The 21,344-nt window shown below is 37.5% G+C and overlaps 1 protein-coding gene across 3 annotated transcripts in view; it reads right to left on the bottom strand.

Annotated features, from left to right (window-relative positions):
- The window catches only part of aop (ETS variant transcription factor anterior open), a 101,002-nt gene that overhangs the window by 55,201 nt on the left and 24,457 nt on the right, over positions 1 to 21,344 (bottom strand). The window lies entirely within an intron of this gene.

Here is a 21,344-nt window from a genome sequence, read left to right as displayed (position 1 = left end):
GGTGAACAGAGTGGCTGTTGATTTTATGGCAGAAATCTGCATACTTCAATGGAAAAAGGTGGTAAGATCGGTTAAATAGTTGTTCAGTCTCTCGCAGATGTCATCAGGATAGGTACCCGACGCCAGGATCGTGCAATCATCCGCATACGTTACGATCTCGATGCCGTCTGGAGGGCGGAATACAGTTCCGGAGATATCACCCCACCTTGGGGACCTCCCTGTTTCACTGTACGGGGTTTGAACTTCTTGTTCCTGAATTCCACGTACGACAGGCGTCCACACATATAATTGCTCAATGTCCTCGAAGAGCGTGGAGTGCCTGACTGTATCAAAGGCTTCTGATAAGTCAAGCGCCACCATCACTGTTCTATCGCACGGCCGTCTCTGGTTGAGTCCTTGACAAATATATATGGGGTAATGGCGTGCAGCGCATTTGTCGTGCTGTGCTGCTTACGGAATCCATGCTGATGATCGGCAACTTGATAGCTATTTCTGATACTGGGGAGGACTATGGCCCCAAGGGCCCTGCACGATTTACTATTGCTGGCATCCTTGTCGGGATTCAGTAGTGAGACCACCTTGCCCATTTTCCAGATTTCGGGAACAATGAGGGTGGATAGCGACAAGTTGAGAACTTTAGTGAGATACTCCACTCCCGGCTCATCCAGCTGCTTCAGCATTACCATGGAAATTCCACCAAGGCCCAACGCTTTGGATGATTTACCGTTCCTGATGGCATTGGCAACATCATCCATTGTAAACTGTGGTGGTTCCTCCTCGGCAAGAAGAGATCTGATGCGACGTAATACTCTTCTCTTCGCCCTGTCACTCTTGGGGTGCTCGACAAACTGTCGATTGAAATAATTTGCACATCTCTTCGGGTCAGTCAACGTAACGTCGCCAAACATGATTGAGGTCCTATCTTCCCTTCTACCAGGGTTGATGGTGACTTAACCGTTTCCCACAATTCACCTATACCAGCTCCAATGTTGGAACTTGGATGATTTAACCACTTGTTCCGCTTATGCTGGCCGACCAGCCTGTTAACTTCCCTGACCTGGGGTCATTGGGGTTGGTTCGACGAAGCTCATCGTGCTCATTTGCTGGGAAGTTTGGTCTTACTTCGGGTATTTGACCAGCAGGGATATGGCGAGCGGCTGTAGCAGTGATGATGTCTCGGAACGTCCTTTCCGCTACCTGAGCATCAGAAGGATTGGGCAGTTCTCGGAAGCGGCGATTGGTGAACTCTCTGAAACCCGGCCAATCAGCTTTCTTATCATTGACGAATGTGCGGCGTTCAGAGGTAATGAAATCGGGTGGTCTGCTAATGGAGACAATTATGGGGAGATGGTCTGATGCAAGGACCAGGTGACACGTTGGTTATGTCTGGCGAGCTGTGACACTCTCCTCTAATTCTGGTAGGAGCGTCCTCATTGACCGTGCAAAACGTAGAGCTGTCAATCTGCTCAGTCAGCGCTGTACCTCTCTGGTCGTTTCCGAGGGCCGAATGCCACATCTCATGATTAAAGTCCCCCAGGACCAGACGATTATGACATTCCAAAAGCGGGCTAATGTTAGGCACGTAATCTGTGATACAGCTATTTCTCGGCGGGATGTATACGTTCAGCAACTCTATCTCGGCAGTTCCACACCTGACTGCTACCCCCATGTACGGGTCATTAGAGACAGGCTCAAGCGAGATAGGTCTGTATTGGACAGACTGGTGCAATAGGAAAGCTAATCCCCCACCTCCACTTCTGGTGCGATCCTTCCTTAGCACGTTGTAACCATCGCAGCGTTGTAAGCTACATTTGTTGTTGAGCTTGGTTTCTTGCACCGCAGCGACCTTAATATTCCTCCGACTCATGAAATCTACTATTTCCTCGATCCTACCTCGGAGTCCATTGCAATTAAATTGCAAAAAGGATGCATTTTCTGGGATTGGAACAACAGCGGCTGGTGTTAAAGGCTGCATGTGCGGTTGTTGTCGAAGGGACTTTGAGGGAGTCTCATAATCAGACGACGAGGGAGTTTCGCAATCCGATGACGACTCACTGGGGACTGTATTCACACAGCATGCAGCAACATAGTCCCTGTCTTAGTCCCTCGCGTGGACAAGTCCAGATGATTTCTGGTTTCGAATGACATCTGCAACATCGCTAATCGTAAATTCCTCGGCTGAGAGAGCTCATCGTCCTAGCACTCGCTGTTAGCTATTAATTGTCTCTTCGGATCTGTCACTGTAACGCCGAGGAAAGGAACAGTCGTTCTATCGTCCCCTTGCCATTTTATCATCACGTTGCCTGATGACTGATGAAGAATAAATTCACTAACTCTTGGGTCTTCAGGGTTCGTACGACGAAACCCATTCCGCCTCTTTACTAGTCCCGTCGCCTCTCCTGGGAAATTTGGTATAATTTCGGGTATTCGGTATGTAGCAAACGGCTGCCGCTGCTGTAAAGATGTCCCGGAAAATTATTACAGCAACTCGAGGGTCTGAGGGAATGGACCGCTCTGTGAAGCGAACCAATCAGCTTTCACATGGTTCAGAAATGTATGGCGGTGTCTGTTAATGGAGACTATGATAGTAAATTGGTCTTAGCGAAGGGAAATTACGGGCTGCCAGAGCACGCATTATGTATTTAAGGATTTTTGAAGGACCCTTAGGATGACCAAAAAAGTGAAATTTTAAAGTAAAAAAGTATCAGTCGGCTTTGCCGATAGAGATATACCCTCAGCCTGTGTAAATTGAAACACTTTTTTCCCAAAAATTGGATTAGGGTTAGGATCGCTCCCACTAGTCATTTCAGTTTGGACCAGTATACCAGGAAGCATGTACTTGTCCACGGAAAACATAATATCGCTTTAAACAGGAGCACAACGAACAGCATCGGTTTACGTTTCCAAAGGGAACACTTCGAACAGACCCTAAACTGCACTTAGACACAAATGTTGAACTTTTGTAGGGAAAGTACCCTAAGTAGAGGACCGATATGAGCCATTGTAGAAGTTAAACTAAATTTGAACAAAATATTAGGAGATCCAAATTTGGTCTAAAATGGTTGAAACTTGCACCGTCGTATGGACGGCAGTGAGCAGGTCCTAAACTGAAATTTTCCGAAATTTTGTGTGGTAGGTACCCGAAGGAGTGGACCAATTGAGTCCATATTGGAACGTCATATAAATCTGATAGAAATTTTACGATGTGCAAAGTATGGACCAAATCGGTTACTCCCTTCAAGAGTTATCGTGCGCACAAATTTTCCGAAGATTTTCGAACTTTTGTGGGGGGAGGTATCTGAAAGAATGGACCGATATGGCCCATCATCGAACTTAAACTAAGTTTGGACAAAATATTACGAAGGCAAAATATTGGACCAAATCGGTTCATCCGTTCGAGAGTTATCATGCGCACCAGCCAACAAGACAGGCAGACGGACGGTCATTGCTAAATCGACTCCAAATTGAAACGGATTTTGTCCAAACATACTTGGGGTCTAAAACCATTATTTCGATGAGGCACATTTTGCCCGTATGAAAGTGTATATACCCTCGTCAGCATAAATGCTGAGGTTATAAAGATGGCATCATTTAACACAATTTTAAGAGATTCTTAGGACGACCCAGATACGAAAAAATTTTTCGATGTTTTATAGCTACGAACGTTTCAGCATGTGGATTTTGTTAGATTTTTAGAATGGTTCTCAGGGAGTTTTTTTTTTGCAGAATGGACAACAAAAGTTGAATTTTTAAAGATTTTAAGAGATTCGAACCCAAAAAGGGCACCGGTATTTTTTAACCCATTCTGAAGGGCTCTAAGCGTGTACTAAACCTGTAATTTCCATGAGCATCCGAAGTGGGTCAATAAACCCTATTATTTGTAATGATTTTTGAAGTAGGCAAGGGAGCTAGGGAAGCCTAGCTCCAGCAAATCTTAACTGCTAAGATCGCTCCATCAAAACTTAGCTGTTTACATACATACATACATATATTATTTCTTTCCGATTATTTAATTGTACGTTTTCGCATTAAATAAAATATGAAACCACCCTATTACACATTGACCACAATTCTATAATTAAAATAATAAAAAATGTGATTGTTCATATTGCGAAAAGGGCATTGAAGCAAAAAGATAAGAAGTTCTTTATATGGATGATACTATTCTTACAGATGTTGTCACCTCTCACAGCAAGCACTGCGGAAAACGAAAAGGAAATAAATTTTCCATGAAAAAAAAATAAAAACACAATGCATGACCCAGGCCAACAATTAATCACAAAGCAAAAAATTATTATCATTTTATGGTAAATTATATGAAATAATCAAAAACAAATAGTGGTGCGGATTTTATTAAAAAAAAAACAACAATAACAAAAAGATAAACACCATAAAGGTGAAAACACACTCACACACCTACCACAAAGAGTAGAGATGCACTACCGCAAAATACTTAACACTTCTTTGGCCAAATAGCAAGCAAATTGAACGTGTCAGAGATCTTTGTGGTGCTGGTGAGTGAGTGATTTTATTATGAAGTGGGGTTGGCTGCAACGCCACACCAACCATCTTGGCCTGTGGCATGTCAACTCATTTGTTTGTGAGTTGAGCTTTATTTTTGCTAATTATTAATTATATCATTGTTGTTGCTGTTGTTATTGTGGTGGTTTCAGTTATCAGCTGAAAACCCCAAATGCAGCTGCTGCACAATAATGAGACATGCTTGGATTAAAAAGCCTGCTTCTTAACAATTGTAACAATTAAAGCCTTAAAGCGTTGTTTTGTCGTCACAAACGTTGTTAGAAACAAAGCTATGGAAAAAAGGTAACAGCACAAAGAAGCAGTGGCACTACTTGTAATGATGATGATGATGATGCACCAACCAACCACATCAGCGGGCGCTGTGATGTGGAGTACTGCATTACTCAAGTGATGGTGATGAGCCCGCATATGGTGGCTAAAGCAAATGCATCTTGGTGGCCTAACCTAGCGCATATGTGTACGCAGATTTTTGTTATTATTGTCTCGTCTCATCTCATTGTCACATTTGGCCATCATTGAAGAATGCTAGGAATGCATGAATGAATGAGGAGAATACTCATCAAGTGGCAACATTTGTTTATACGTCCGCCCGTACGTCCGACTGATTGTCTTCTGTCATTTGTGTTGACGTAATTTTCTTGTTATTATTATTAGGCATTCTTGTTATTGTTGTTGCTGTTGTTACCGGTGTTATTATGAGGAAAACATGTATCAAAATGAAGATGTTCGTGTCAATTGTATTTAATTTTGTTTCTTTTTGTAATAATATTGTTTTTTTGCCTTAGGTGTGAGGCTTAGCACCATCACAACTAACACTTCATTGCGGTCTAAAAGCTAATGAGGAAAGATGTGATATAATTATCTTCTACTTAATTGCAAGGATATGCTTAAAACTAAGTTTTGCCTCTCTGTGGCTTAAGTGTTGCCAAACTAATAAGGCGATGAATGATGCTTCAGCACCACAAAGTGGAAAAGAAAACAATGATATTTCTATCCTTAGTTTAAACAAAATTAAGAAAAACACAATTGCACGTAATGAGGATGTGAATCAGGCACAACAAACGCACTAAAGGGACACTAAGGGTGGATATTTTTGAAAGATTATGTGGAATACCCTAACAGAACAATAAATGAGATTTTTAGCAAGGCCCTAAAGGGGCAATAATTTGAATTTTTTTGAGAAAATCCAAACGTGGATTTTTTAATGAATTTTTGAGAAAATCCAAACGTGGATTTTTAATGAATTTTTGAGAAAATCCAATCTTGGATTTTTTAATGAATTTTTGAGAAAATCCAATCTTGGATTTTTTAATGAATTTTTGAGAAAATCCAAACGTGGATTTTTAATGAATTTTTGAGAAAATCCAAACGTGGATTTTTTAATGAATTTTTGAGAAAATCCAAACGTGGATTTTTTAATGAATTTTTGAGAAAATCCAAACGTGGATTTTTAATGATTTTTTGAGAAAATCCAAACGTGAATTTTTTAATGATTTTTTGAGAAAATCCAAACGTGAATTTTTTAATGATTTTTTGAGAAAATCCAAACGTGAATTTTTTAATGTTTTTTTGAGAAAATCCAAACGTGAATTTTTTAATGTTTTTTTGAGAAAATCCAAACGTGAATTTTTTAATGAATTTTTGAGAAATTCGCAGACGCAGACCATATACTTAAGCAATGACATTAACTTTGTATTTCGGAGCAGTGAACCCATATATTCCATGTTCGAGCCTGATACCAATCATTTACACCCACTTCAGCCAACCAGACATACAAGCAGCTAAGTGGACTCCAAATTGTCCTAATCGGACTTAGTCCAGACATACTTGGGGCACATTTTTGTCGCATGAAAGTTTAAATAAATGTAAAAGTACCATAATTAGCGTAAAGGCTTAACACATAGTTTAAGACAATATCTCAGGTCGTTTTGACTTATTTTTGCAAAAGCTTGTCCTCGTGGCACGTCAACACTACTACCTGATATAATGACCCAAAGGCACAAAATACCCCGCCGACACAAACTGAAAAAACCGACTGTATATGTTCACCACCTGAACGGCTGGACTGAGGCTCCCTATGAACATATTGGTCAATGGTGTCCTGATTCCGACCATGAACTACTACAAGGTTCTTAAGACGTTGACCTTGTTAACGTCTTACAACGCAATAGGCCGGTCTGTGGTGAGTTAAGCGACGCCATGATGGGTTATAGTTCTTCTATGCATCGGAAGATACATATACACTACATATATAACCTCAGTAGTCCATTCTTTTGTACTTGTTCGTATTTGTTTTATGATTTGTGAACAGAAAAAAACTTTTTGACCTGACTATATAGGTATTACGGCACGATTAAAGTCGGCGATATCATGCCCCATTGACTTAAATTTGATTTACAATTTTCTGCTTTATTGTCGTCGAAGAGACATTCTTCCAGACCAATTTTCGAACATTAATGAAACATGTGGTCAACTATGGTGGATTTGTGAGCATGATAATACTTAAATTTGTACTGCAAGGATAGTTAAAAATTAAACCTGAGCTAAAATACCAACTATTTTCAATGTCCTTCCTAATTTATCCATCCTAATAATATGGCTAACACTTGGTATTTGCTTTCAGACAATTTTCGAAGCTCAGAAGAGATCTAACGAAATCAAAAAGTCATTTAAAGCAAGTTTATAAAACTGGTTTGTTGGAATATTTCTTGATTTTATCTGAAAGTTCTTGGTAAATTTTCCCTGTTGAGAATTGAACCCACGTTCCTAATAAAGCGGGTCAAATTTGTTGTAGGATTTATCAGAATGTTCCATTTTACTAAACTAAACCAAAAAATTGCGCAATATTTGCATGGGTAGTACAATTTTTCAATTTTATTTGATTCAAACCTATTCTGATGATCGCAAAAATTGGACACTTTTTTGTACATTTTTTATTAAAATTGGGATATTTTCCGAAAATATGGCAACACCGTCAAGTTTTTTCTTGGGAATGTTGGCATAGTACAGGACTCTCAAAAAGTAAATAGTATGGATCTGCAATACGAACACATCAGAAGATACCTTAACATATAAAAAGAAAAAAAATCAAACCTATTCAGATGACCGCTAGTGTATGTATTCTTCTCTTTTCGCCCATCTCTAAAATATTTTCTCTACAACTAACGGAATTCTAGGTGATAGTGGATAGGGTACAACATTTCCCATTACCCTAAAATTTATAAGTTTTGGAATTGCAATTAGTCTGAAATAATTTATTGCAGCCAGATAATTTGTTGTTGATTTTCTAAAAATAAATTCGATCTAGAAAATATTCAAACGGAACTTGACCACTTGAAAAGAAAGAACAATAAAAAAAGAGGATTTTGTTATTGTTGTTATTTTCAAAACAAAATCATTGATTAGATTTAAATACAAACAACACCGCAGCAGTACACCACCAGGTGAAATCAGTGATAACGATAAAAACCGTAAAGACCACCACCACCATTATTTTTGGGTGTATGATGAATAAGAAGAAATCGAGGAACGAAAAATTTTAAATCAATAAACAACAATAACAATATTTGAAATTTGTTTAACTTCCATTTCCGTAAATTTTCATGCTTTATCAAAAAGATAAAACTGTAGATTGTCCGAAGACATTTTTGTTTATTTCTACGAAAATATGAACTAACTATTAATAAAATGTAGATCAGAAGCGTAGCGTAGTAGAGCATAGTAGTGAGTGACAAACTTATCGGAAGCGAAGATAATTGACAATTGTGGTGATATTTAGAAACATCGTTGGAGTACTACAGTGTGTTTTGAAATTAGGTTAGGTTGTAAAAACAGGGCCAGTTTTTGGGCTTTAATGGTGGTACAAGAGGTAATTATGTTCCCTAGAGAACTCTGTATATATTTTCCATGAATATCTAATGTAGGACAAGGTGTGAGATTCTCTCAAATATAAGTATGGTACCACTGTTACATGGCAATAGATTAAAGAACGTTCAACAAGAAACACTTAAAACATTACTGATTTAATTTCACATCAAATTAAACATGTTTTTTTTAATTCGTCCCACAAACATCCCCGAAGGGACAAGGGAGACTTCTTCCATGAATGTACCCCAATTCATATTAACTCAATCATATGGGAACTACGTTTTATTGCCGAGTCCGAACTGCGAATCCTAAGACACCACTTGTAGAACAGTTTTTCATGGCTGAAATACTCAACACTACGCTGAGCAGTATTTTTTCCGCCGTCGAAAATGCGATGGTGTCAGAATTTTTGAATTTTTAGATTCAACATTCTGCAACATGGACTAGAGTTATCTTGCGGATTTGTCATTTTAATTCGTGCAGTCAGGGTTTCTTAGAGCTTTTAGGCCATTATCTCAGGAAGTGTAGAATTGCCCTCCCCCCTCCAAAAATTTACCTTGGTAAAAGGGGCCGCAAGGACAACCTGCTGAAAAAAATGTCAAAACTATCTGCGGGGAGCTCTTTAACGTCACTTTTTCCGAATTTTATGTGGGAGGTTCCGAAGCAGTGGACCGATAAAGTCTATATTCGAAACCAGTTCTTTGTCTAGAAGTAATATTACCACATGCAAAGTTATGACAAATTCAGTTGCTTCATTCGACAGTTATCGTGCGCACCATTGTAGGGAAAATTTTTGATCTTTTGTGTGGGAGGTACCCGAAGGAGTGGAAAAATATAGCCCATTTTCGAACCTGATGTATATCTGGTAGATATATTAGGATGCGTATAGACCTATTCGGTCACGCCCATCAAGAGTTATAGTGTGCACAATTTTTCCGAACATTTTTGAACTTTTGTGGGGGAGGTATCTGAAGGAGTGTACCGGTATGACTTCGAACTTAAACTAAGTTTGCACAAAATTTTACAAAGACCAAATTGTGGACCGAATCGGCAGATCCGTTCGAGAGTTATTTTGCGCTTATTTGTTCCTTTCAGGCTATTTTCTCAGGAAGTATGGACTTGCCCCTGATGAAACTTGTACCGTCGTATGGGAGGCAGTGAATATAAGTTGCTACAGCAAAAATCAAAGCGATTCGAGAGCAGGCCCTAAACTGAACTTTTCCGAAATTTTGTGTGGGAGGTACCCGAAGGAATGGACAGATTGAGTATATATTTGAACCTCATCTAAGTCTGGTAGAAATTTCACGATGTGCAAAGTATGGACCAAATCGGTTACTTCCTTCAAGAATTATCGTGCGAACAAATTTTCCGAACATTCCCGAACTTTTGTGGGGGAGGTACCGGAAGGAGTGGACCGATATAACCCATCTTCGAACTTAAACTAAGTTTGGACAAAATATTGCGAAAGCCAAATTTTGGAACAAATCGGTTCATCCGTTAGAGAGTTATCGTGCGCACCAGCTAGACAGACAGACGGACGGACATTGCTAAATCGACTCCAAATTGTCTGAAACACATTTCGTCCAAACATACTTGGGTCTAATACCATTATTTCGATGGGGCACATTTTGCCCGTATGAAAGTGAATATACCCCCGTTAGCATAAATGCTAAGGGTATAAATATGACAAGGACGAGGACAAAATATTAGTATATCTAAAGTTTGGACTAAATTGGATGTCCGATAGAAGATACACTCCGGTTCATCTGAATAGAACCAACCAATATTTGTCTATAGATACCGTTATATCAGACGAAAGGAGAGGAATTGTAAATTATAATTTTGTGGACATGTAGAGTATATAGTAGCCGATATTTTCAATACCTAACATGTTTCACATATGCGTCATAACGGTACTTTTTACTCGCTTTATGAAAAATTTTCAAAATATTAGCATTTTTTAATGGTTCACCAGGATAGAACCACCCTAAGAATTTACACAAATCCTTTGTTAGATGTGGTAAACTTTAACAAAAAACTATTTATAATTATAAATAAATGCCGTGAGTGTTAATTGCTACCAAAAAATTTGTACAAAAATGTGTATTAGGGTCTTGAAATTAGATGAAAATCGATGCTTAGAGCTCCAAAAAATATTTTTATGAAGAAATCGGTAGAAACAATTTATAAAAACAAAATTTTATACTGAATTATGTTCAAAATTTTCTATACTACAATAAAATTACAAAAAAGTCACATTTGATAGGTTTATGAGTCCGAAACCGAGGGAATATGGTAAAGATAACTCAAATTTCTACCTTTCCAATCCAAAATTTGATATTTTATCTCAGGAAAGTGAATGCAAATCGATGGGTTCCACCCAGTTGCGTTGGCTGTGGACATCTACAGGTCCAAAAAATAAAGAAAATTCCACCGCCGAACGCTCCATGTCAACATCAAGGGCTTTGATTTAGAAGATATCGCATGACATGGAAAGCACAGAAACATAGGCGCTCTTTTTTGTATAATAATGGATCAGAAATATTTTTTCGATACTTTTACTATGAGGAAAAGATGTGTGAACATCATAACCATCAAAATTAAACCCTTTCCTTTTGAAAAATTTAACGGCTTCCTTCCCCTATCGCTAAGCTGTTTCTTCACATCAAATGTCTTAGAACCTTTTGAAATTCCAAGGACTTGATGGTGACATGGAGCGTTCGGCAGTGGAATTTTCTTTATTTTTTGGACATTGTAGTATAGAAAATTTTGAACATAATTCAGTATAAAATTTTGTCTTCATAAATTGTTTCTACCAATTTCTTCATAAAAATATTTTTTGGAGCTCTAAGCATCGATTTTCATCAAATTTCAAGACCCTAATACAAATTTTTGCACAATATTTGATAGCAATTAACACTCACGGCATTTATTTATAATTATAAATAGTTTTTTGTTAAAGTTTGCCACATCTAACAAAGGATTTGTGTAAATTCTTAGGGTGGTTCTATCCTGGTGAACCATTAAAAATGCTAATATTTTGACATTTTTTCATAAAGCGAGTAAAAAGTACCGTTATGAAGCATATGTGAAGCATGTTAGGTATTGAAAATATCGGCTACTATATACTCTACATGTCCACAAAATTATAATTTACAATTCCTCTCCTTTCGTCTGATATAACGGTATCTATAGACAAATATTGGTTGGTTCTATTCAGATGAACCGGAGTGTATATCGTGCATACCATTGGGGGGAAGTACAGGAAGTTGTGGGCCGGTATTGCCCATCTTTGCACTTAAACTAAGTTTGGACAAAATATTAAGAATGCCAAATTTTGGGCCGGATCGGTTGCATTTTTCGAGAGTTATCGTGTCGTGACCGAGGGATTGACTCCAAGATGTCTGAAACAGATTTCTCCCGAACATACTTGGTGTCTGAACTCATTATTTCGACGAGGCACATTTTTGGTCTATCAAAGTGTATATACCCGCATTAGCTTAAAGGTTGAGGGTATAAAACGTCTGCCTCGCTGCGGAAAATACAATTTTTTTGTCACGGCTTGAATCCGTTTGGTTCCCTATGAAGTAACCTTTAGAATATCAAACCATTAAAGTACTTATTCACAAAACGCTTCTCTAGGTAAACTGAAAGAGAAGATCAAGCCTTGGATCTTCATTATCAACTTAAATATTCACCTCAATGACCATGGTCTATTGAATCAAATCAATTTTAACCCTAAAAGAACATCTGTCACCCATTCAATAGAAACAAACACAGAAATTATGAAACAATGGTTCGGTTCGTTCCTGTTTCCCAAGTCATTGATTACAGCCTCTTCATGAGCTCTTGAACTGGACAATGGCATCTGAAGTGTGAGATGAAGTGGATTTGCAGTGCAAAAAGTTCTCAGAAACTCTATATCCTGCTGTGACTTTTCCGGCCTTTATGACAATGGGTTATTATTCATTTTTTTCTTTTCCTTTTTCCAGGAACTATGAAGAACTATGAAGTTTCCACAAGGAAGTGCTGCTGTTGCCACTAGGTAGCTGGTGTTCGTGGTATTATGGAACAACAAATTGAATAGCCTTTACACACAAGCGATAACTTAACTTTAGGCCAATTGTAGTTAAAACTATTGCACAACACACGATTGTCGATTTGAAAAATACAAAAAAATAGCAGCAACAACACCAAGAAACAAAGACAAGAAGTAAAGTGTTTACAGGTAAAACCGTCGTGGAAATATGTGTGTCAGTTGTAATCGCAACTAACTCGCAAAAATATCATAAAGAAAAGGCAGGTAGAAGTCGACGACAACAACAAACAAAGCAACGAATCTTGGTTAAGTGAACTTCCTCGATTTGTAATCAAATACACCTTCCTTGAAGGCACCAGCTAGCATTAGCTAGCTAGTAACAACAGCAGCCCAACCAACAACCAGGCAGTCAGCCACAGCCACAGAGTTAGACACTGCCACCAGCCACATCAATGAGCATATCCACACACTTTGAATAAGTCGAGCTAATATTATTGAGGAACATTTTCAGGCCCCAACGCTCTGTGCACACACACTCTCTGCATAACACCCATTCATCCGTGCATCCATAGCCAAATTCAGTATTTTGAAAAAAACCCACTATGAAATACAGTTCAATAAGTTACCTAATTGTGGAACTGCAAAAAAACAAACGTTGCTAAGAAAACCTCCAGCGGTTCCATAACGTGTACATGTGAGAGCAAGGAAAACCCAACCAACAAACAAGCAACGAAACGACAAGTCGACAATGTGCAAGCACGCCTGTCTGACTGCCAACCAAAAGTATGCCAAATTTATATAGCATTGTGAAGGCGGGTGGGGGCCTGCCGGTTTGGAACAAGTTACTTGTTGTTCGACAAACAAACCACAATGATGACGACGTCACTACCTCCAACAACAACACTTGGAAATAAGTAATAGGTACTCAATTTGGTGGAACTCAACTCTACTACCACCCGTCTGCCCGGCCGTCAGGTTTTGCGCTTTTCAAAAGAAAATAGGTACTCTTTTTGAAAAGCGTCACCGTTACTGCCAACCATTTTCGTTAGATAATAACCGAAAAAAGAAAAACAAACAACAGAAATTATGTTGAATACGTAAGAGTAGACCTGCCGCCCGTTAAGCGTTCAAGAAATGTGCAATGTGCGGTGGGCCAAAGCTTCTCTGCGAAAAGAAGAAAATGCCAAGCAAATTCATGTGATGTTTATTAAAGCTAAGCCTAGGTTTCAGAGTTACCAAAGCGACGTAAATATCTTTGATTGGAAATACCACATGAACCGGCCGCCCGTCTTGACGATTTTTGGTGGAGAACTTTCGTGGCCATTGAGAACCGCAAATGTTAAATTACAGCTAGTTTGGTGAAAATTTTAGCTAAGATTCTTAAAATACCGAAAATCGGGAGGTACCGTTAATTGGGGGGCTATACCAAAACATGTACCTATGTTGACGATTTTTGATGGAGAACTTTCGTGACAATTGAGACCCTCAAGTGTCAAATTACAGCTAGTTTGGTTAAAAGTTGTAGCTAAAATGTTCAAAATACCGAAAATCGGGAGGTACCGTTATATGGAGGCTATACCAAAGAATTTTTGTGGAAGACTTTCGTGACCATTGAGAACCTCAAATGCCAAATTACACCTAGTTCGGTTAAAAATTGTAGGTAAAATTCCGCAAATCGGAAGGTACCGTTATATGAGGCTATACCAAAACATGGACCTATGTTGACGATTTTTAGTGAAGACGTTTTGTGCACACACAAATGTCAAATTGTAGCTAGTTCGGTGAAAAAATTTTAGCTAAAATTCTCAAAATACCTAAAATCGGGAGGTAGAGTTATATGGGGGCTATACGAAAACATGGACTTAAGTTGGCGATTTTTGTCAAATGTCAAATTGTAGCTAGTTTGGTGAAAAATTGTAGCTAAAATTATTAAAAAACCAAAAATCGGGAGGTACAGTTATATGCGGGCTGTACCAAAACATGCACCTAAGTTGACGATTTTTGGTGAAGAAATTTCAAGACCATTGGGAACCTAAATGTCAGCAAGTTCGGTTAAAAATTGTAGCTAAAATCTTGAAAATACCGAAAATCTGAAGGTACCGTTATAGGGGTGGCTATACGCAAACATGGACTTATGTTGACGATTTTTAGTGAAGAAGTTTCGTGCACACTGAGAACCTCAAATGTCAAATTGTAGCTAGTTCGGTGAAAAATTGTAGCTAAAATTATCAAAAAACCAAAAATCGGGAGGTACAGTTATATGGGGGCTATACGAAAACATGGACTTATGTTGATGATTTATGGTGGATAACTTTCGTGACCATCGAGAACCTCAAATGTCAAAGTACGGCTAGTTCGGTTAAACATTGTAACTAAAATCCTCAAATAAGCGAAAATCGGAAGGTATAGTTATGTGGGGATATATCAAAACATGGACCTATGTGAACGATTTTTGGTGAAGAACTTTCGTGATCACTGAGAACCTCAAATGTCAAATTATACTTAGTTCGGTTAAAATCTGTAGGTAAAATCCTCAAAATACCGAAAATCGCAAGGTAACGTTATTTGGAGGCTATATCAAAACGTGGACATATATAGCCCTTCTTCGACTTATCGGTTATGGGGACCAATTTTGTTGGTCCCTTGTCCGTCGTTATGAGCGATTTCGGCTATATTTGTTTTGTTTCACATATTCAAGAAATGCTTATATAAATCCGACCAATTTTCTCGAAATAGTCCAAAAATGCCAACCCAACCGACAAAGTAGAAAAACGAAAAGAAATTGTTAAATGATGTTTGTTGCGGCTGCGACAATGTCTCTCGTTACAAGTTAGCTTTTTCTATTTTGTCTTTTTTCGATACGCCGTTGTTAGCTGCACCTCTTCTTGTACTACAAAAATATCAGAGGCAGCTTGACTGGCACATGGATATGATGTTTGTTTTGGTTTTTGGATATTTTAGCCCAACTTGTGGTTGTTGTTGCCATTTTTTGTTGGTAGTGTTGGTGATGGTGATGGCTTCGTCGTAATTCAAATCAAGACTTCCTATATTTCGAAACATGTTACGTTACAACGTACTTGCCAGTACTTACATAGTTACGTTAAGACGAACGTTTAAAAAAATTCACAACAACAGAAAAAAACGAAGAGTGTACAACAGGTTACTTGGTATCAGGCAAGCAACCAACTAGCCAGCCAGCCAGCCAGTGAACCACTTCGTCAGCTGACTGACTAAACTGAAACTAAAATTAAAACTGACAATCCACCACCAGCAGCACCAACAAAGTTTTTATTTTGTCTCCCAGCAACTGTTTGATGTTGCATTCGAGTTGTTGGCAACACAAATTTGATGTTGTTGATGTCAAAGATTTTACCAAGGGAAAGGAGGGGATGTTCCATCGTTTACCATGTTTATTGTGGAGAATATGGATGATGTTTCCGCTCTTTATGTTTGATAAAATTTTGTGTGTTGGTTTTTTCGTTTGGACAACATTTGTGGACTTTTGACCTTTTTACAAAAAAGTTCCTGGTAACGAAATAGTGTGAAACTTATATTGTTAAGGGAGTTAAGATGTTATTATATTCTACAAACTAGTCAGCCATATTTAAGAAGAAGGCCATCTCTTATGTTTCAACATAAAGAACATTTTTTAAAGTTCTCCTATACAAAGAAACTCTTTTGAAGGTATTGAACAGGGAGAAGATTTCCATGAAACATGTTTTATAGGAACTAGGCCTTTTAAAGGTCGTCTATTGCAAGAAACCCCTCTAAATGTCCATAAACACCTACCTTTAAAGACCATTTTCAAATCTTCTATTCGAAATGATCTTCAAACGATTTGTTATAGAAGTAAGTCCTTCTTCTATACACCTCCAGTAGGCCTTCAATATAACAAAAAAGTCTTGTTATAGGTCTTCTATAGAAAATAGGTCTTCTAGAGAAAATCTTGTCTAGAATTAATACATAAAAATAACAAGAGAAGAAAGGTTCCTATAGATAGAAGACCTTTAAAATGCCTTCTATTGTGAGACGGCATTATAAGAATTTTCTGAAAAACATGACCTTCTAAAGATCTTCCGAATAAAGACCTTTAGATGGATCTCTATCCTATATATGGAAGACCGAAGAAAAATATCGCTTAAAGCTTTTCTGTAGAAATACAACAATTCAAATGTTTTCTATAGAATAAACACCTCGTATAGGACTTTTATAGAATGAATATTATTTGGAGGAACAAGGCATTCTAAATGTCTTCTATGAAGGGAAGACCTTTTTAAGGTCTTTTAAGGATGAAGTCCTTCTATAACTCTTCTATACAATTAAGTCCTTACAAAGGTCCTCTATAAAATGAAGATCCTCTGAAAAAGGCGTTTTGATAAAAGAAATACCTTCTTTATAGGGAGAAGGAATTCTAAAATGTTATTGAAAAATACTACTTGTATAGAAGAAAAACGTTTTAAACGCTTTCTACAGAACAAAAACTTCTAAATGTCTCTTTTGGAATATAGAGATTTTAAATATCCATAAACGAGTAAGAAAGTATCAGTCGGCTGTGCCGATAGATATATAACCTCAGCCTCGAACCTAAAGAAATGAAGCAAACACAATACTTCTGACGTCTATAGGGTTTTTTAAGTTTTTGGGTCAATTTCACAGGAAGTATGTATTCGCCACGAAAAAATCGTACCATTTTACCTAGGGCAGCATACAAAACATGTTGCTCAAAATTTAAAAACTATCCCAGACGAGTCCTTAAACTGCTCTCTTTCCAAACTTTGTCTGGGAGGTTCCCGAAAGAGTGGTCCGATGTAGACAATATTCGGACATAATTTGAGGCTGTAAGAAATAATGCGAGGTACAACGTATGGAGTTAATAGGTTTCTCTCTTCGAGGGTTATCTTACCTACTACCCATTTTAGTTGACACCGGCAGATTTTTTCAGAGATTTTGGGCCATTACTATGGATTTTGGGCCAGGGAGTATAGACTTGCCCCCAAAAAAATTACTCCGGAAAAATGTCAAAATGATCCAAGACGAGCTGCACTTTTCTCAAAGTACGATATAACACGATGTGCAAAGTTTAAACAAATCATGAACTACCTGCGAGAGTTATATTGCGGAATTGTCATTTTAGTTGGTTCCGCACAGTGTCACGACACCGGCCAAAAATGTTCAAAACTAATTACCTCGGAGTACAAATATATTGATGACTCCCACCAAAGAAAACATTCCAATTATAAGTATTTTGAATTTTGACATTGATACGTCAAGCAGTTTTGTCTATATGAGGGTTCAAATCCGATAATTGTTGGCAATGTGAATTTTTCTTTCTATTTTCCTAAAAATTAACAACATTTATTATATTCAAATATTTGTGAAGCAAATTTTAAGTGGGAAAAAATTGTGGATAGTGGTTACTTCAAATGTATAAAGATGCCTGCTGCAAAGGTTTTGAGAAGAACATGTTATTTATTTCAGTGACTACCTCATTAAGGGGTTACCGTCTTTTTTAACAAAGCGTTTTGCGGTGCACAGTGTCACGACCGTGGCCAAAAATGGTAAAAACTAAATACTTCGTTGAACAAATTTATTGATGGGGAGTGATAGAAAACGTATTGATTAAGAAGAATCTGAAGTTTGGTACTGATACGTGAAGTAGTTTTTGCTATATGAGGATTTAAATCCGGCAATTTTAGTTAATACGTATTTTTGTGTTTTTTCTAAAATTAATAAATTATATTATGCGTTAATATTTAAAATTTAAAAGTAACGGTCGCTGCAAAAATGGTTCCTAAGTTCTCTTGGGATGAAATAAACTTGGCTACACTTTTCTTTGCATGTAAATATTAATCATATGGTGTTTACATTTACCCAAACATGTATTACTAAGTTTATTAATTTTCTGAAGCAAATTTTAAATTGAGTGGAGTGGGAAAAAAATGGTATAAAAGTGTATATCGATATTTTTTGCTGTATGAGTAGTTAAAAGTGAGTACTTCAAATATATAAAGATCCCAGCAGCAGAGGTTTGCAGACGAATATGTCATTTCTCTTTTTCAACGACCACCTCACGGAGAGGATACCCCCTTTTTAACAAATCGTTTTGCGGTGTTGGCTATAGCGCGAAAACGAATGAACCGATCATCATATATTTGTGTGGGCTTATTAAGTACCTAATAATCTTGCTTTAAAAAGAGAGAATTTTAAAAATATCAATTTTTTAAAAAAAATGTGAACAGCGAAAATCAAAATTAAATTTTTTACAAAAAATTGACCGTTTTTTGACCACTAATCGATCAAAAAAAAAAAAAAAAAAATTAAAGGAAATTTCTCATATATAAAGACAAGAGTTTGATATATTCAATATGCTCACAAACAATATGAAGACTAAACACCAAATTTCAGTCATATCGGGTGGATATTGAGGCCACAACACTTAAAATACCGAAAATGAGGAGGCACGGTTCTATGGGGGCTATAGGAAGACGAGGACCTATACCGACATATTTCTGGTGGAAGGTTCTAAGTTCCCCAACGGAGACTTAATACCAATTTTCAGCCATTTCGGTGTGATAATCAGGCTAAAACCGCCAAAATATCGAAAATCGGGAGGTACCGTCCTATGGGGCTATATGAAGGCGTGGACCTATGCAGATAAATTTAAAGGTGAAGGTATAATGCCGCCTACGAAGACTAAATACCAAATTTCAGCAATTTCGGTGTAATAATGAGGCTAAAGTCTTCAAAACACCGATAATCGGGAGGTACCGTTGTATGGGGGCTATATCAAAACGTGGACCTAAGCCCACAATTCTCTGTTGGAATGTTTGATACCTCTGCCGAAGACTAACCACAAAATTTGAATACTTTCGGTTGGTCATTGTGTCTAAAACATTCAAAATACCGAAAATCGGGGGTACGGTTCTATGGGGGCTATATCAAAACGTGGACTGACCAAACCAATTTTTTTGTCCTGAAGATTGTAAGTCAATAATAGGTACGTGCACCAAAATTGATGCACCTACGACAACTCCTTCTATTTTTGGCCACAGTTAATATGAACTCGCGACATTGTGCGGTGTATACTAAAGCTCGAAAACGAATGGACCGATCTTCAAAAAAACTTTTCTAAGAAAAATTATCTTATTTAAGAAGAAAATTTTGATGTATTCAATGAGCCCACAAAAATATATGATGTCTGAAAACCAAATCGAATGTATAATCGGGATAAACCCTTCAAAATACCGAAAATCGGGCGGGGGGCTATATCTTTGAACTTTTAGGCCATTATCTCAGAAAGTATGAACGTACCCCCAAATTGTACCGTAGTAAATGGACAACTTTCTGAAAAAATTTAAAACGATCTGCTATTTCATGTTTTCCGAATTTTGTGTGGGAGGTACCGATATAGTCCACATTCGAACCCGATCTATGCCCGAAAGTAATATTATCATATGCAAAGTTATGACCAATTCGGTTACTCCCTTCTTGGGTTATCGCACCATTTTAGCGAAAAACTTTGAACGTTTATGGGGGAGTTAATAATGGACCGATATGGCCCATCTTCGAACTTAAACTAATTTTGCGCAAAATATTAGAAATTTGAATAAATTTGGTTCGAATCTGTTGATTCGTTCGAGAGCTATCGTGCACACCAGCCAGACAGCTAAACGAGCGAACAGGGCTAAACCGACACCTAATTGTCTGAAACTAATTTCGTTTAAATGAACTTGAGGTCTAAAACCATTATTTCACAACATTTTTGGTCGTACCGTTAGCTTAAAGGCTGAGGGTATAATGACTACTTATATAGAAGGAAGTCGTTTTAAAGGTCTTCTACAGAACAAAATATTCTTAATGTATTTTTTGGAATAAAGACTTTCTAAAGATGTTCTATAGAAAAAATATCTCTTAAAAGTCTTCTACAAAAAAGAAAAAGGAGCTGTAGTCCATAGAAAAATACCTTCAAAAGGTCTTCTGTTAAAAGAAGACCTTCTAAAGGCATTCTATATAATTTCAGTTTTCTTCTTTTAAGGATCTTCCATATAAAGAATGCATTTTAAAGGTATTCTATACGAAGAAGACGTTCTAAAGGTCTTCAGTATAAAGTAGACCTTCTAAAGGTCTCCCATATAAAAAACATCGAAAGCCCTCTATATAAAGTAGACCTTCTAGAGGTCTTCTATATAAAGAAGACCTTCTAGGGGTCTTCTATATAAAGAAGACCTTCTAAATAATATTATTTTTCTTCTTCTAAGGGTTTTCCATCTAAAGGAGGACTCCTAAAGGTATTATGATATGCAAAGAAGAAAACTATCAAGGCTATCTAAAGGTATTCTATCTAAGGAGGTCTTCTATGAAAAAAGACATTCAAAGGGTCTTCCATATAAGGAAGACCTTTCCTTTACCCTGTTTTTGTTCAGAAAATACTATATTTTGTTTTTGTTTTGTATATTTGTTACAGAACATACAAAAACACAATTTGATCTGAACAAAAACAGGGTAAATGTAAACAATAACTATGAAAACGCGACAAAATCGATTAGTTGTCAATGAGAGCCGTACCTAAAATTTTCTGAACGACATTTTTGCAGAACATTTCGAAGCTGAAAAACGTCATCTTGTGGTACTTTTAAAGCGGCTCTTAAAATAAAGGACGGAATGGGCATTGAATGAAGCGAGTTAGAAGGTCGAAGAGCTCTACGAAAATAATCCTCATTGGATTTGACTGAAGACATGTCATCTCAAAAATAAGCTAAAGCAACAGTGAACAAGATATAACGCTAATACCTGATGGCTTACAGGGTCTCTAGCAAAAACTTCATCATGCCATAACGCGGAAGTTCGACTCACGGCGGATCTGTCCTTCGGGGTTCTTAATATACTCATCAAGGGC

This window comes from Musca autumnalis, unplaced genomic scaffold (assembly GCF_047663935.1).
Source record: "Musca autumnalis isolate F117 unplaced genomic scaffold, ASM4766393v1 scaffold_2, whole genome shotgun sequence".
Taxonomy (NCBI): Eukaryota; Metazoa; Arthropoda; class Insecta; order Diptera; family Muscidae; genus Musca; species Musca autumnalis.
Note: the sequence above shows the minus strand (reverse complement) of the source record. Positions and strands in the feature narration are given on the sequence as shown.